Source organism: Mastomys coucha, unplaced genomic scaffold (assembly GCF_008632895.1).
Source record: "Mastomys coucha isolate ucsf_1 unplaced genomic scaffold, UCSF_Mcou_1 pScaffold7, whole genome shotgun sequence".
NCBI classification, from domain to species: domain Eukaryota; kingdom Metazoa; phylum Chordata; class Mammalia; order Rodentia; family Muridae; genus Mastomys; species Mastomys coucha.
In genome coordinates, this window is record NW_022196913.1 from 101,512,292 (window position 1) to 101,525,931 (window position 13,640).

A 13,640-nucleotide genomic window follows, 5' to 3' on the forward strand; every position below is an offset into this window, starting at 1 on the left:
AAGGTATTAAATAGTTGAAATTAATGTTCATTTTGAAATCTTTGGAATTGTTTTCCCTTATTTCTCTAGAGATATATGTAAGTAGATAGATTATCACGTGCTCTAGAATGAAAACGCAATAGCTTTTCCATTACCCTGACCTCTCTTAACCCTCCTTGTGGATTTAGTCTTCTTGATTAACCAGAGGGGCAAATATCATGGTATTCCCAGGACACTGTGATAAAGGATGCTGAACTCCAGTGACAGAAATCATTTTATCCATGATGAAACTTATCAACTATTAATTAGTTCACTCAGCAGGCCAGAATCCATCTGCATCAGATGATAGTAAGAGGTCTAGCAGAAGAAAACATCTGATATACACATGTGCTTGAATTTGAAGCAATTCTCCTGCTTTTCATTGAGGTTTAAATTGGATATTGTTTTAATGTATGCTTAAATCACAGCTTTAATAAAATCATCACAGATTCAACTGAAAATACTATGGCTTCTCTTAATACAAACTATAATCATGCCTGTTAAGTACTGATTTTCTTTCTTGTTTACCACATCTGTCTCTGCCTCTCTGTGTGTTTCTATCTTCTGTCTCTGTTTCTCTGTCTTTCTGTTTCTCTGTCTTTCTGCTTCTCTGTCTTTCTGTCTCTCCCTTTCTCTCTCTCTCTCTCTGTTTCTGTCTCTCCCTTTCTTTTTCTCTCTCTATCTCTGTCTCTCTGTCTGTTTCTCTCCCTCTCTGTGTGTGTCTCTGTCTCTCTGCCTCTCTGTCTCTGTCTCTGTCTCTCTCTCTGTCTCTGTCTCTGTCTCTCTCTCTCATGTGTGTGTGTGTGTGTGTGTGTGTATGTGTGTGTGTGTGTGTGTATGTTGTATGTTAGAGATTCTCCTGAATGGTACTTTACACAGTGAATGTTTATGTGTTGAATGAATGAATGATCATGAATGATTTCTAGTTTTTAACACCTATAATCTCAGAGGAAGACACTTTCGAACCATTTGTTTACATTATGACTGTGATGTTCTGCTCTGTCTTTACTTTGAACATAAAATACTCATGGAAAAAGATCCTGTGCTGTGCACATAGGTACAGAGCTGTCTACACTCCCTTTTGATTATCCAAATGTCTGTAGGATGTTTAAGTATGTGTTTTGATAACAGTAACATATATCCTCTTCCATTACATAGGATTATCAATTTTATTGATTATATTTTTTAAACCAAGTACCAGCTTTTGGTACCATTGTTAATCTCTGTTAAATTTTCTTCCATTTCAGTGATCTTTGCTCCAATTTTTACTCTTCCTTTTCCTTCTTTTCACTTGGATTTAATGAATTCATCATCTCTATATTCCTGAGGTGGTTGTAGAGCTTTGTTTTCTTTCCAATCCCATAGCTAGTTTGTGTTTTATAATCCTGATTTTGTGGTATGCTTTTATTTTCATCCACCTCAACTTTTGTTTGTTTTTATTAAGATTTCTCTATTGAACCATGTATATTTGGAAATGTGTTGCTTAATCTCCAGACTTGGGAAGATTTTTTTTTTCTGCTATCTGCCTATTGGCTTTCAGTTAAATTCAAATGTCTGAAAGCAGGCACTGTGTGGTTTGTATTATTTTAAAATTTTTAAGGTGTGTTTTATGGCCCAAAAGTTGGTCTATCCTGGTATATGTTCCACGCAAGCTGTTATTGTTGGATGAAGTAACCTAACTATGCCAATTATATCTAGTGATTGATAGAGTTGTAGGGCTCAACAATCGCCTCACTGATTTTCTGTCTACTAAAGCTGTCCATCTCTGAAAGAAGACTGTTGAAATCTCCAACTATAATAGTGGATTAAGGCATGTCTCTCCTTTACTCCCATCTCTCCATATTTTCCCCATCTATCTTTCTGTCTCCCACTTCCTTTGCCTTCTATCCTCAGAGTCCAAGGACAACACCCAAAACTCTAACTCATTAATGGTGTTTTTGTCCTAATCCTTCCAGGCCACTAATGGGATGCTAACCCAAAAAGGCTCAGTTAGTTGGCTGGGTAGTTCTGGAAGGAATGTTACCTCTTCCAGAGACACACACAGGCTAAAAATAACTGAGTCTTTTTGCCCCTGGTTCATTTAGTCAGAAGTTATAGGCCACCCATGGAAGGGTAAGACATCAAGCTAGATAGCACTTCTATAGATGCACCAGTCACCAAAAGAACTGATGGATGAAGTCATCCGCAGGTCTTCCACAAGAGCTAGGCAGTAAAACCCTTTGCCTACCACATCCTTCCCTTGATAACATACTTAAAATTGAAAGTAAAATTCTATCACAAATAGAGCAATAGTGGCTTCTGGTATTTACATAACAAGGTATCTCCACGTAAGGAGTCTCTCAGATTGGTTCAGCACATTAAAAAAATACAAGAAGGCTTAATGGGTCAAGGAACCTTATGTCATACCTGAAGACTTTAATTGGTTCCTGAAATCCATATAAAGGTAAGAGGAGAAAATCAACTCCACAAAATTTCCTTTGCCCTTTGCACATTTATTATGGCATGGGAACCATGTGCATACATTATACACACTAATACACACACACACAATGAAGGAAATAAAGTTTAAAATGTCAACAACTTTCTTGTCATTATGCTCTTTTCTGAAAGGCAACAACAATCATGGTTCAAGTCAAAGCAGGTGTAAGAGCTATGACTCTAAAATGTTCCTTTTCATCAGACAGTCAAAACCTTTTAAAATACTTCTACAAAGAAACTTCCCTTTCTAAGGTATCTGTACCTCAAGCTGAGGTACATCAAGGCTTCCCAGAATGCTCAAAGATTGAGAATGGAGTTTTTAATGATTGACTAACACCAATAAGAATTCATTGCTCTCTCATTCAAGCCTAAATGGGATGTCTTCATCAACCCCACCCATCTTGGTTCTCAGGGATCTATTCTGAAGAAGAGGTACAAAGATTTTAAGAGCTTGAGATGATGGATGACTTCAAAGAAGCAGTGTCTTACAGATGACAGAACTGATACACATATGAACTCACAGTAACTGTGGCAGCTTGCAGAGGAGCTGCCCTCGTTCGAGCCAGAGTCCAAGAGTTAGGTAAGATAGGAAGGTTGACATGGGCTCCTTTTCCTAACCAAGAAGCTATCTGCAATTGATATGTCTTACAAGGGAAAATTAGTTCTCTCTAACAGAGTCTTACTAGGTATATTAAGCACACTTCAGGGTAGGCTTTATATGCAGGAGTTGATGGCCATACTCTATGGTATTTTTGTAGAGCTTTTGTCTCATATTGCTTTGTTTGAGTCTTTTCCCTCCTTTTTGTCTTACAGATCTTTGCTTATATATTTTAGTTTTGGTTTAGTGTTTTATGGAAGGGCGGTATTATGTACATATTTTAGTTTTTTGATTGATTTTGTTTTTTAAGAAAGAGAGAAAAGACTGGGTGTGGAGTTGGGTAAGTGTGAATGATCTTGGAGAAGAGGAGAGGTGGAGGTGAAAAGTGATCAGAATATATGGTAAAAACATCAAGTAAAAATGAGAAAATTTATTGTTCTTTTAAAAGCAACAACAATAGAACCCAACAAGATTCCTTCTAATTGTAAAATGAAGGGTACTTGAACATGTGGGGCAATACCACATCAAGAAAACATTTATTGACTGGAGAAAGGTGTTTTGATATATATATATATAATTCCTTGAATAGAAAAAATTCTGACTAAATTTTTTCTGAGGTGATTTCAATTCTAGTCTTTGAACCATAGATACCATAAAAGACTATCCATAATTAATACAAAGAAATCTTTTAACTATGGGTAGCCATCAAGAGCACTAGCAAAATGTTCCTCAGCTCCAGACTCATTTGGTCCCCAAAGGAATCTTTGGGCAGCCATTGGATTTCAAAACCAAGCATTCAAGGTAACAGCAAGCCAAAGCAGAAGAATAGCCACTTTGTCCTTCTTCTGGAAATAATGATCAGCTGTAGAGCCCATGAAAAGCCTCCCTCTTACTACCTTTAACAACTCGCCTCCGCCTTCCTCACCAACCCTGACGGATTCCCCTGCTCAAAATCTGACGTAAATTGTTTCCTTACCATGGCAAGCTGCCTGAGATTTCTGGGAAGTCTGTTTAAACAGGAGCCATGCCAGAGCTGGGATCAGCAGCGCTTCTGTGTAGCTTGTAACATAAGCTATAATTAGGGACATTGAGGTCCCTAAAGTTGCAGGCCAAGTAAGTTGTCTGTGGGAGGAATGTGTATATACCTACACACACGTAATATTGTATATAAGCAAATAGATGTGATGTTTTTGTGTATATGATTTTTTTGTATGTGTTTAATAGGTCATGAAAAGCAAAACTAAAAAGGAATGTGTTGAGCTGTTGGACTATGGCAACCTTCCCAAGTCTGTCTTCTCTTTCCTCAATTCATTCATTCAGTCTCCTTTCTCAATTCATCCACTCATTCATTCATTCAGTCACACTGGGAGGTAAAGAACTGTTCTTAGTTGAAGAGTAACTAGCATACAGATGACATCATCATAGAGGTGGTAGTAAAAGATCGATTTTTAAATTAATATTTAAAATTGTTTCTTGGTGACATCTATGTGTCTGCATATCCTGATTTTCTTACTCATCCATCCCTGAGTTAGAGTTGAAGTATTTCCTGTTGGGATAATAGAATTGAAAGACCACAAAATATAACACTAAAAAAATGATTAGAATTCCAGGCAAGCTCTTACACACTCTCAAGCCTTTGGTCATTTGTTGAGTCCACGTCAGGTTTCTTATCTGAGCAAATAGCCAACAGTCCGAGCACATACTGATAGACCTACTTTGTACTATGTCTCATGTCTTGACCTTCTCAAGTTAGTGTTCACAAAGACACTCATTTTTTATGAAGTGGTAGCTTTTCTTGCCACATTGAGATATTCATAATATCCTAATACCTCCAATTTTTGCTGAATTAATAGAATTTAATTGTTTGCATGCTTATGTTATTGTGGTATTTTTTTTCTCATTTTGTTTTCTGAAGGTACAGGATTATGTAGCCCAAGATGACTTTACATTCCTACATTCACCAAGTGTTGGTAGCATTTTACTGAGGAGAAGCATATATAAAGGAAGGTGTAGACATGACATATATTTATCTTAGTGGAATTTCATAAACTGAACAATATATGTAACCATAATTTGTACCAACAAATTGAATATTATGATCATCTTAAATCCTTTGTACACTCTTTCTTTTGATTCTTTACTCTAAAAGTAACACTACTCTGATTCTAACACTAAGATAAATTTAATGATTCTTAAATTCTATTTGTAAAAGGACTTTTCCATAAAGACTCTGGAAAACATTTTCTTTTTCTAAATTCCACCTTAATATGATAAATCCATTGGTAAGTATAGTTTCACTCTTCCATCTCATTGGTGGATAAAATTTTATTAACTGACCATAAGTTTGGAATTCAGTTGTCCTCAAGGAAAGAGTCAAGTCCTGTGCTGGGTAGAAATTCTGGATAGGTGTGAATCGCAGACAAGTCATAACCTTGACTTATTCTATGGTACAAAGAGCTTTTAGCCATGCACATTGTGCAGAAAGGAATTTCATTAAGACTGATATGTGGTCCAGAAGCAAATCCAATACCTCAAATATAACTCCAAAACCCAACCGTCTTTATCTCACTTTCTCTAAGCTTCCTTACATCCCAACTCTTTTCAGAAAGGCAAAGGTGTCTTCCTCTCATAAAGTGTGTATCACTTCTTGTTCACCAGGACCTGTAAACTAAATGGATTAAGCATTGATTTCATTACTAAAATCAAGCCACAATTTTTCACTTTGTAAAAAGGTAGTAATCTCAGGGAATGTGAGATTTATTGAGAAATGAAAAGCCACATGCTAACATTTTGGAATCACTACCTCCTATCTACAGCTAAGAAAACTGAGGCATAGAGAAACATCTTTGTTTACTAAGCATGATATGAAGTTAAAGATAGACTAGAGTTTTTCCTTGCAGACTCCAAGTTCTGAAGGCCAGAGACTGTGTGTTTTAGTCATTGGTATAGCATGTGACTTTCCTACTTCAGTGCTTTCAAAACAGTATCTCTGGCACTTTCCAAACTCAGAAAGTTTATACCACCAAAAACAGAACTGGAGAAATAAGCAGATTATCAGACTTTTTAAAAAATATACAGTAATATAAACAAGTGATTGATTGTTTAGGAAATGTGCAAAGCTGGGAAAATTCAAATAAGTGATCATGTCTGGAATCCTTCTTGTGGTCCTCAGAGAATCCTTCCAAAAATCACGCTCTTCTTAAGACAGACTTAACTTCTGTTCTCATTCCAATATGTTCTTAATTCTATTATAGATGTACACAACCGCATGTTGTAAGCAGCTGGTCTTATGCTGAAATCCCCTAGCTTGTGTCTAATATGAACCTTGGTATCACATAGGTTACCTGTAAATCACTGTTCCAGAAAATTCCCAAACAACAAACAAATGGTTTTAACATATATATAGTTAATTTCTGGTAGGATTATTCTTACATAGCCACCTGTGTTGTATTTTCAATAAAAAAAAATCTCTTTGTGCTTTCAGTTTCACAACTGAGTAGGGGTTTGTTGCTTCTAGCATCAACTGGGTAGAAATCAAAATCATTGCTAAATACCCTACATTGCCCAGAACAGTCCCCATACAAAATACATGTACTGATTAAATGTCAATAATACCAGTGATAAGAAACCTTGCCATTTATACATATGTAATATGGATAAACTCTTGTCCACTGGCATGTGTTATTCAAAGAGTATAAAGAGCTTAACCAAGAAAGAGTGCTCTTCTTATTTGTAGACCTTATAGATATAGTCATGTAATCCTTCCCATTTAGAGATCATACAGATGCAGTTAGGCAATCCTCCCCATTTATGGGCAATACAGATGCAGTTGTATGATCCTTCCCATTTGTAGGCAATACAGATGCATTTATATGATACTGCTGGCCCATAACATAAGCATATTTGTGTGAACTGCCTTTTATACTTTCTAAAATAAGTACAAAATACATAAAATAGTATATACATTTTTTATTAAACTTTAATTCTCCTCATATTGTGAAAAGAATAAAAGAACTGGGCTAAATTTCCATGAATACAAAAATGGACTGATAAAGAAATCAAGGCTCACTGCAGCTAGATGATTTACCCAAGGCTGCATAGTTGCATAATACTGATGACTTCATGACTTGGCCTTTTTCCACAGATGTTTTTGTTCCAGAACATTCTCCTCCTTTTAAATTCTCATTACTCCTCCACTCTCCACCTTAATTCTCCCTAGACAGAGCAGAATATTAAAGGAAAGCACAAAACTGAGAAATGTATGATGCCTCCTGGGATTTCCATGACTCACTAAAATAACTGCATGCATCCTCTGGGAAACAGTCAGCAAGTGATGTGGGAAGACATTCTCCTTCCTCTGAACTGACTGGGTGTAACAGTCTCTGATTGACATTCTGAGATTCCCATGAGAAGATTAAAGCTCTGTGTCCTTCCAGTGGGGAACTATGAGCAGAGAGATATCTTTATCTTCTACAAGGAAATGGGAGCTCTTGTCACCAAAGAACTATGTTTACTAAAAGATTCAACTGAGACACAGCAGTGTCCCATTGCCAATGACACCAACATCCTTAGAATCCTTGCCTAGCTCTGGGCCAGGCACACTAAATTTTATTTACTGCCTCTGCTAGGGTAAATGGTCCTTGATTTAATGCTAAACTATTTCATCAGCCTTAACTAAAAACATTAGACAAACATTACACAAAATATAACATTTTGTAGTATATTTAATTTTTGCATCAAGTCACTTATAACAATATACATTATCCAGATGAGTTTTGTTATTACAGAACAGTACCAAGTATAATCAAGTTTACTGTTCCTTTATTTGTATATGATAATGGACCACAAACTCTCATTGGTCAGGAGACACCAAAGTCTGACACTGTTACTAATGCTCTGATATGCTTACACAAGAGCTAGCATGTCTGTCCTCTGTGAGGCCCAACCAGCAGCTGTCTGAGTCAGACATAGATATTACACCCAATCATTGGACTGAAGTTGGGAACATGTATGGTTGAATTAGGGGAAGGATAAAAGAAGCTGAAGAGAAGGGCAACCCCATAGGATGACAACAGTCTCAACTAACCTAGATCTCTGGGAGCTCCAAGAAACTGAGCCACTAACCAGGCAGCACGCATGAGCTGGTCTAAGCACCCAGATAACTATATAGCAGAAGACTGCCTGGTCTGGCCTCAGTGGGAAAAGATGCACCTAATCCTCAAGAGACTTGTGGGCCCAGGGAAGGGGGAGGTCTGGTGGGGTGGGAGAGCATCCTCTCTCAGATACAGGAGGAGGAGGAATGGGATGAGGATCTGTAGAGTAGGGAGGGGGGACAACAACTGTATTGTAAATAAAATAATAATAATAATAATATTTATGCAAAAATGAAGTCCAACAAATGCCTGGGGCTGATAGGATAGTTAGTGAAATCAATAGGTGTTTGTGTAATAAGATGGTCTTCAAAGCTCTCTCTCAGACCAGTTGGTTGATTCAAAGTCCACAGACACACATGTTTGTTCAGGCACTGGTCAGAGAGTAATAGATTGGTTTCACTGGGTGACTCTAGGACTATTGCATTCTGTCTGTCCTTGCATTTAATAAACTGATGTTAAGAAGCTAGTACAGACTATGACTAGATAACTCTTATATATGATAGGATTTCAAAATAAGAAAAGATAATTAAATGTGCATTTAAGGCCAAATGCTGGGGAAGTTATAGTCTGACTATCCTCAGTGGAAACAATGACCAAACGATTACTGCTAACACTAACATTTAAACAAACTTATTCTGGTGTTTTGCCTGTATCCCTAGATGGATATGATGTCAATCAAGGGATCAAGAAGCTCAGAAAATTTCTTATATACTATACCTTTGATCTCTCAGAGCCAGTTAAGCTTGCCTAACATCTCATAAATCATCAACAAATATCAGTATCACATTTTACTCATAGAAGATAGAATGAGCAACAAAGGCAGGTACCCAATGTGTCACCTAACAGTGTGATTCTTAGGGATGGCAAAATGACTCAGGTACATGTGTCTGTGGCCAAAGTTAATGACCTGATTTCAATCCCTGGAATTCGTATGGTGGAAGAAGACTAGCAATTTCCACAAACTGGAGGAAGTAATAAGGGGAAGTGGAGAACAGATTATGATCAAGTGCATTGTATGCATGCAAAGTCTCGTCTTCACACTAACTCAGAAAGTTGAACATGATTTCTGACTCGTGTTCCTGCCCTGAGCTTTGCTTTCTGTCTCTGAATAGCCTACAGTTATCCTCTGGCCTCTACATTGCATGTGCACATGTATGTATATATTCCTGCACACACATAAACATACACAAAACAAAGAGAGAATGAAAAGTGGCAATGTATTATAGAAATTGTGTTTTAAAAGATTCTTATGAACTTGGAGAGGAAAATTGATACTTGATTGAATGTTAGAACTGAATACAGACAGAAATAAAGGATGCTATCAAAGCCTACAACTTAAAAACTGGATGACATTGGTCTTTATTGAGAGTAGCAATACTTCATCTTTTAGTTGAAAATGACTTTAGTTAATCTTTGTATATATATATTGTTTCCAAATTTAATGCATTCAATTTATCTTACAAAAGTTAAAAAATGTTATATATGTTATAAGAAAGTAAAATTATGTGCATCAATCCTGTATTAATACTCATCTTATATCTAATTATGAAAAAGTATTATTTATATTTTCAGAATTTTTTATTATTTATATATATGATAGCCCAACTGCAGTTTCCCCTATCTTCACTCCTCCCAGTACCATGCACCTCCCCTCTCCTCTCGATCTATTCCTACTTTGTTTCCTTTCCAAAGTAAAAAAGGAACAGTCCTCCCAGAGATATCAGAAATATCAACCAGGCATGGCCTAACAACTTACAATAAGACTAGGCACAAACTCTCATACCAAGCTGGATAAGGCCACCCAGTAGGAGGGAAAGGGTCTCAAGCAAAGGCAAGAGTCAGAGACATCCTCCATTCCCATTGTTAGGAGTCCCACAAGAACACAAGGTATACAACCATAAGGTATATGCAGGGACCTAGCTCATACCCTACAGGGTCCATGACTGCCAGTTCAGTCTCTGTGAATCCTTATGAGCCCTGCTTAGTTGATTTTGTGGGTAAAGTTCTTGTGGCTTCTAGAATCCTCCCTCCCTATCTTCTTCAAGGACCCCTTGCTTTGCCTAGTGTTTGGCTGTGGGTCTATGTTTATGCTCCTCATTTGCTAAGCTATGCCTCTCTGATGGCAATTAGGCTAGGCACCTATCTGTGAGTATAGCAGAATATCATTAGGAATCATTTCTTTGACTTTTCTTGCCAGTCACATTTGGCTCTATCCTGAGTCTCTGGGATGACCAACTTCTGGTTCTTGAACCTTGGTGAAGTGTCGGGCATGGGTTCCTTAAGTCCACACTATCATACATCATTTAAATATGTTTTTCAAACTCAAATCCATGTTGTTACTCAAGTAATTCAACAAATGTCTACTCACAGAAATTAAATGATTATCTTAGAAAAGTAATCTTATTAAATATAAGTAATCAGTGAAATTACTAATTACTTTTATTGAGTACATCACCACTCAAAACAGCATACTGTGATCTGAAATTATACTAGATACATTTTGTGATGCTTTGCAAAGATTAATAAGAGAAACACAAGAAAAATTACTATATAGATGAAAAATGATTATTAATTGACATATAGAAAAGTCTTAGCAAGTCCTTTCATAAACGTATATATAGAACAATATAAAATGTGAGAAAAATGCAGGGAGAAGAAGGATTCTCTTGTCTTTGCTTTCAAGGTTCTATCTAAGGAGTCACTCCTCAGGCCATGTCATGAAGCTCTTCCTCTGTTTCCTTCTAGTAGATTTAGAATCACAAGTCTCACACTTAAGTCATTGACTCATTTTTTCATTTGAATTTGCACGTGTGTGAAGCAAGGATTAATTTCCATGCTTCTGCTGACAACTGGCTTTCCTAATACTACTTATTGAAAAGATGATCTTTCCCCATGTGTTCTTGATACTTCTATGGCAAATCAATCAACCATTAATGTGTGCATTTATTTCTGAGCTCTCCATTCTGCTTCACTGCTTTGTTTCTGTTTTTCTACCAATACCACAACATCTTAGTTGCTATAGTTTTATAATATTTCTAATTTTCATATTTCCAGTACCCATCTTTAATAGTCAACTTAAGGTGTTAGCAAAGAGTATTGCGGTACTACCTCTGAGTTATTTCCCAAGTGCACGTGGAGGGGGCCTTGGCTGGAGGCGCTGGATCTGCCAGAACCAGATCAGGGCAAGCCGAGCCGTCAGTTATCATGGGGCCCAAGTTGGATCCTAAGAAGAAGGAGAAGCGTGGGCCTGGCCGAAAGGCCCGAAAACAGAAGGATGCAGAGACCGAACTGGTCAGATTTTTACCTGCAGCTGGCGATGAGAATTTCAAGAAGCTGTCAAGTTGTGCCCGAAGTAGGGCAGCCAAGAGGAGGGCAGGGTCTGTTGACATCCATATGCCAAATAAGACTCCTGGGATCAAAACATTGCCTGGAGAGTTATCCAAAGGAGCAGTCCAAGCTCTAGGCAAGAAGCGCCCAACATCAATTCAAAACAGTAATGGGGACGAACAGGAAGACTCTGAGGAAGATGATGTGGTGACCCAGGGGCACCTTTGGGGCTCTGAGGACAGTAGTGAAGATATAGTGGATGACTATGGAGCTGACTCTAACTTGGAGGATGAGGAAGAAAAGCTGCTCTGAAGTAGAAGGCCCGGGACACTGCTGCTGGGACCCATTGGAGTGAAGAGGACACTGATGAAGATGATGATTATGATGGTGATGTTGTTTTCCCTGAGTCCCACCCCAGAAAGGATGACAAAGCAGAGGGGGATTTGCAGATTTATGTGGAAGATGAGGAAGCCTTGTGCTGCCCCCTGCTGGGGAGACAGGCCAGGATGCCCAGGCTCCAGACATGCAAAGAGTTCACAAGAAGATCCAGGATATAGTAGGAGTGCTGAGGGATTTGGGGGCTCAGTGAGAAGAAGGCCGGTCTCGAACTGAGTATCTGAATCGGCTTCAGAAGGATCTGGCCACTTACTATTCTAACGAAGACTTCCAGTTGAGCAAGCTCATGGAGCTGTTCCCACTGTCTGAGTTGATAGAGTTCTTAGAACCTAACGAGGTGCCCAGGCCAATCACCCTTTGGACCAACACCTTGAAACCCGTTGCCGAGACCTTGCTCAAGCTCTGATCAATCGTGGGGTTAATCTGAATCCGTTGGGAAAGTAGTCAAATTCTGGACTTGTGGTGTATGAGTCTTCATTGCTATTGGCGCTACTCCCGAGTACCTCGCCGGATACTATATGCTGCAGGGAGCTTCGAGTATGCTACCTGTCACGGCTGTGGCACCTCAGGAACATGAGCAGACCTTAGACATGTGTTGTGCTCCTAGAGGGAAGACCACATAGCTCAGCTGATGAATAATACAGGTGTGTTCCTTGCCAATGATGCCAATGCAGAGTGGCTCAAGAGGGTGAGGTGGGCAACCTTCACCGGTTGGGAGTGACCAACACTTCATAGTGGGAGTCAGCCACTATGGTGGGCGCCAGTTCCCCCAAGGTGGTTGGTGGGGCTTTGATCGAGTGCTACTGGATGCTCCTTGTAGTGGCACAGGAGTCATCGCCAAAGACCCGCCAGTGAAGATGAACAAGGATGAGAAGGACATCCAGCGCTGTGCTCACCTTCAGAAGGAACTGCTGCTCTGTGCTATTGACTCAGTCAACTCAGTCTAGACGGGAGGCTACCCGGCCTATTGCACCTGTTCCATTATGGTGAAAGAGAAACAGTGAATAGTAGACTATGCCTTAAAGAAGAGGAATGTGAGGCTGGTGCCCACTGGCCTGGACTTCAGCCAGGAAGGTTTTAACCGCTTCTGAGAAAGGCGCTTTCACCCCACTCTGCGTTCCACCTGACGCTTCTACCCTCACACTCACAATATGGACCGTTTCTTTATCGCCAAGTTCAAGAAATTTTCCAATTCTATTCCCCAGCCTCATGCAGGAAACTCGGCAGCAGCTACCCCTGCAGAACCTGACCTGAAGGATCAGGTACCCCAAAGTTTGAGAACAGTAGTCAGCCTACCAAGAAAGCCCGCGGGGCTACAAAGGCAAAGCAGCGGTTGGTGAGACAGCAACATTCCAAGAAGCCCTTCCCGAAGGTGAAGGTGAACGGCATCTTCAAGGGGCCAGGCTTGTCCACTGAACCTTCTGTCCCAAATGCCCAAATGTCTGCCAGGCCCCCGGAAAGCAGTCAGTCTGATGGGAAAGCCAACGTGATCACGAAGAGGTCTGGGAAGCTGAAGCAGTGGATACCTAAGTTGAAGCCCCCCAAGGAGGCCGCTGTCCAAAAGCAGAGCACCCCTCCCAAGGCCGAGGACTCAGGAACACCTGCTGTGCCAACTCCCTCTCAAGTCAGTACCACCCCAAGGCCTAAGGACTGTGCTCAGTCCCTTGGGA

At 39.4% G+C, this 13,640-nt stretch overlaps 1 pseudogene; it reads left to right on the top strand.

Annotated features, from left to right (window-relative positions):
• The first annotated feature begins 11,451 nt into the window (after positions 1-11,451).
• LOC116082085 overlaps positions 11,452-13,640 on the top strand; it is a 2,912-nt pseudogene continuing 723 nt past the window's right edge.